This window comes from Lipotes vexillifer, unplaced genomic scaffold (assembly GCF_000442215.2).
Source record: "Lipotes vexillifer unplaced genomic scaffold, Lipotes_vexillifer_v1.1 scaffold469, whole genome shotgun sequence".
Taxonomy (NCBI): Eukaryota; Metazoa; Chordata; class Mammalia; order Artiodactyla; family Lipotidae; genus Lipotes; species Lipotes vexillifer.
In genome coordinates, this window is record NW_006788006.1 from 3,206,419 (window position 1) to 3,210,901 (window position 4,483).

A 4,483-nucleotide genomic window follows, 5' to 3' on the forward strand; every position below is an offset into this window, starting at 1 on the left:
GCCGCCCCGGCCCTAGCTCGGCGCGCGTGATTAACTTAGGGCCCGCGGCCGCTTATCCCCATTTTACAAAAGAGGACTTTAAGGCTGTAAGTGAGCGCCAGGCCCCAACCACAAGGCAGGAGGTGGAGCTAGGCTAGGAAGCTCATTCTTTGCGTGAGGGGGACCAGCGGGCGCGTCTCTGGAGAAACTGAGGCACGGGACACTGAGGCAGAAGACTAAGTCAGGATTCGGATTTCAACGCGAGACGCTCCTCCAGCCCAGGCTGCCTCCTCCTCCCACTTCCTGAGCAGCAGCACCCACCAGGCACTCCACCCCCACAGGGCTCGCACGGAGCGGGGGTGGCTGCGAGTCCTCGAGTTCTTGGTGTCCTCACCTATAGCAGGAGGGCTTGATAGGGCCGGGCTGGAGTGGGGGCAGGGGGAGAGACTGTTCTGTGGGGAAGGGAGGGAAGCGGATGGGCAGGGCAGAGGTGGCCAGCTGGGAGGAGCTAGGCCTGCAAAGCACTGAGCCCCTCTAAGCGCCCAGTGATAAAGGAGCGTGGGAACTCGGCAGGCGGGCGGGGGCGGCTCCCCCAGGAACTTTCCAAAACAAGCGGCCTCCTCCGGCTGGAAAGTTTCCACCACTGGAGCTGGCCCAAAAGGTGGATCGTTGGGAACGTTTGCAGGAAACTTGGTCAGAGCCTGGCCTTGGGGAGTGGGGGCTCTAAGACTCTGGTCCAGGCTTTGCCCTCAAGGGGCCCCAGTGTAGGGGATTCAGGAGTGGACTTGGGGCACTCCCAGCCAGAGGGACCTAAGAGGCAGGGGTGGGCAGGGCAGACTGCTTGGAGGAGGTGGCTGCTGGAAGGGGTCTTGAGATAATCAGACATCTCCTATCAACGATTTGAAGAGCAGCTGCCCAGGCAAAAACCTGGGGGACTGGTTTCAGGGGCAGATGAAACGGGGCTGGGTGTGAGGGAGAGGGAGGCAGTTTGGGGACCAGGGCAGACCCTCAGAGCTGGGGACAGGGAATTCCTTATAATAAATATTTGGGTTTTGTCCCCTGTTCCTGGCTGGAGATTGAGTTCAGTCACCAATGGCCAAGGACTTCCCTGGTGGTCCAGTGGTTAGGACTCCGCCCTTCCACTGCAGGGGATGAGGGTTAGATCCCTGGTCGCGGAACTAAGATCCCGCATGCTGTGTGGTGCCGCCAAAAATTAGACGAAAAAAAAAAAAAATCACCGACGGCCAGCGGTTTACTCAATCGTGCCTATGTAATGGAACCTCTGTAAAAAGAACCCCTAAACAACAGGATTGGGGGGAGTGCTGGGAGGTGTGGCACGCCTGGAGGAGTCATGGCAGCCCTGTACCATTCCCCACACCCTGCTCTTGGCTTCTCCATTTGGCTGTTGAAGTGTTTTCCTCAGCACTGTGAGCCGTTCTAGCAACTCACCAAACCTCTGAGGGGGCAGGAGGGAACCCCTGATTTATAGCGGGTTGGTCAGAAGTCTGGGTGGCCAGGGACTTGTGGCAGGTTTCTGAAGTGGGGGCCTGAGCCCCTTCACTTGTGGGGTCTGATGCCAGACCTGATAATGGAACTGTTGGACCTCCAGTTGGTGTCCGAGAATCTGCGGGAGGCTGTGCCTTCAGGCCGTGTGTGATGTCACAGGAATGGGTACAGAAAGGTCCCCAAAGACCCAGCCCTGGGAAACCCCAGCACTCACAGGACAACCTGTGGGAGGTGCTGGCAGGAGGGTGGTGGGGGCAGAGCGGACCCGGGCAGGATCCCTGGAGGGTCAGTGTTGGGGCAGCTGGGAGGGACGTGGCTGCTTTGATTCCAAGCCGTCAGTTGGTGCTGTAAGGCCATTGCGGGGACCGCCTGGGTGTGCGACACGGGGTAAGCGTGCTGCCTGGCAGTGAGCAGTGAGCGACTGGAGACCCCCGATCCCACCAGACCGCAGGCTTCCGAGGGCAAGGGCAAAGCTGTTGAGGTCACTGCTGAGTGCCAGTGCCCAGATGGAGCCCGGTGCACAGGAGGGGCCACAGGATCTGGGTGCAAGATGTTGTTGTCTGGCAAGTGGCAGGGGCCGGTGGGTGACCCCAAGCCCCTTGGCCATGGTGCAGGTCGTGAGGGTGGGAAGACCCTGCTGGGCCCCTGAGGGACTGGGCTCAGGTGCCGTCGGCTCCGGAAAGGATGGTCAGGGAACCGCCTGTGGCCATGGTGCCATGGGGCAGCGTGGGGGCCGTGAGGGAGGCTGGGGGAGGCGGGTAGGCAACTCGAGGCTGAGGCGCGGGAGGCTGAAGGAGGCAGGTGTCGGGCCTGGGCCCGGGGCTGTGGCGGCAGGGACATTGTTACCCCTTAGAACAGCACAGCCAGGCCGCCTGGGGAGCAGGGTACATTCTTCCCCACAGGGCCTGCCTGACCTCCCCTCCCGCGCCCCTCAGATTCCTGGGCCGCCTCAGAACTCAGGCCAAGGCCACTGGCCAGCAGGGCCACCAGAGAGGCTAAGGCCCACAGTCCCTGACCCCTGGACCCCTTTAATCCTGGTCTTATTCTTTGTTTTTCCTTCCTAAAATAAACATTCCCCCCCACTGTGTCCTTGGAGGGTAGAACCTGCCCCCTGCCTTCTCCTCACCTAGAACAAGGGGCAATGATGGCCATCCGGCTGGTGTCCTGAGCCTGTGGGGCTCCACTGGGCGTTGGTGTCCGTGTCCCCATGGGGGGGCAAGGGGACCCCCCCACCCCCCACCCCAGCGTGTGGCCTGGGAGGAATAATCAAGCAGTGCCGTTACTCATTGCCGTTTCATCAGTCAGTCACAGCTTGTTACCCCAAATAAGGGCACTCCCTTTGCCCCATGTGGCCCCCCTACTGGGGGCTTTGGCCCTGTGGGAGCCCCGGGGACCCCCCTGCTTGGCTCAGCCTACCCTGCACACTCCCGGGGGCACTGCTCTTCTCATACACAGGCCATGGCTCCCCGCTGCTTCCACCTCCCATCTCTCTTTTTTTTTTTTTTGTGGTATGCGGGCCTCTCACTGTTGTGGCCTCTCCCGTTGCGGAGCACAGGCTCCGGATGCGCAGGCCCAGCGGCCATGGCTCACGGGTCCAGCTGCTCCGCGGCATGTGGGATCCTCCTGGACCGGGGCACGAACCCGTGTCCCCCACATTGGCAGGTGGACTCTCAACCACTGTGCCACCAGGGAAGCCCCACCTCCCATCTCTTGACATTTCTCACCCATGACCAGGCTGTCTGGCCTCCTGTTCTGGCACCTACCTGCAGGGCCCTCCGCCTCAGCTCAGTCCTCCACCTGCCGGCCTCATTCCTGGGCAGTGGCTCTAGCAGTACTAGCCTGTGCCCCGCCCATCACCATGCCTCCTCACCCCAGCCCACCCCAACACAGAACCAGCCGCCCACCCCCGGGGAATGACACATACACTCCCAGCTTGGGCCGACAGGTTCAGTTCAGTGAAATTTATTGTAGGTTGAAAAAAATCAGCATTCACCTGTTTAGTGTACAAAAAGGACACTAGTTCTTTTAAGAAAATATTAGGAAACTAAAGATGCAGATGCCTTTCAATTGTAACATTTTGGCAAAAGTGAAAAGTTCTTGTAAACACCAACTCCATGGCTCAAAAGTTTTTCTCCACAGTACAATATTAAAAGGAAAAAAAAAAAAACAGTATCAATAAGTTAGACCATATTTAATCAGCTAGAACTTTTGTCCATCAACCCCCAAAGCACAAAACTTTTCTTAGCTTCATGATTCCTTAAAAGGAGAAAATAAACAACAATAAAAACAATGAGGAGGAGGAAATTGAACTGAGAGTCCCTTGAACTGGATCCCAGGGCAGAGGGCCGCTCGGCCCTCCAGGGTGGGGCCTCCTTGAGTGCTCCCATTTCATCTGAGTCTGCACGTCCAGGCTGAGTACAAGATGGCTGTCGGGGGAACCTGGGGTCCCAGGGTCTGCTCAGCCCTTACCCCTCTCCATCCCAAATGAGAAACAAAACAACAGCTGTTGAAACATAAAGGATCAGCATCCTCGGCACTCCAGGCACCCCAGGGGTCCCACAGAGACTCTGGGGTGGGGTGGGCACAATGCAGGCGAGCCTAATCTTTGGGAAGCCATTAGGAGACACCGCCACAGCTCAGAAAACTAGACGTGTCTATGTGAGCATTTCCACTCTCCCTTGCTACTGCTCCCGGCAGCACCTCTGCCCCCGTGACCCCTGGGCTGTGGGCTGCAACCACCCCCATGACCTTCCCCAGTTGTGGCTTTGCTGAACACGGCTCTGAATTCATGTGAACGCTCGCTTTAGACCCCACCGTGCCCGGGGGTCCCTCACACACAAACACGCACACCCCCTGATGCCCTGGGGGACATTAGACTAGGCACAGTGACTAAGCAGCAATTGGGGTGTCCTTGGGCCAGCACCCCCAAAATGGGTGGATCCGGCGCCTTTTCCGAGCTCACTCTTGCCCCCGCCCCCCCGCCCCCGGCTCTCTCGAC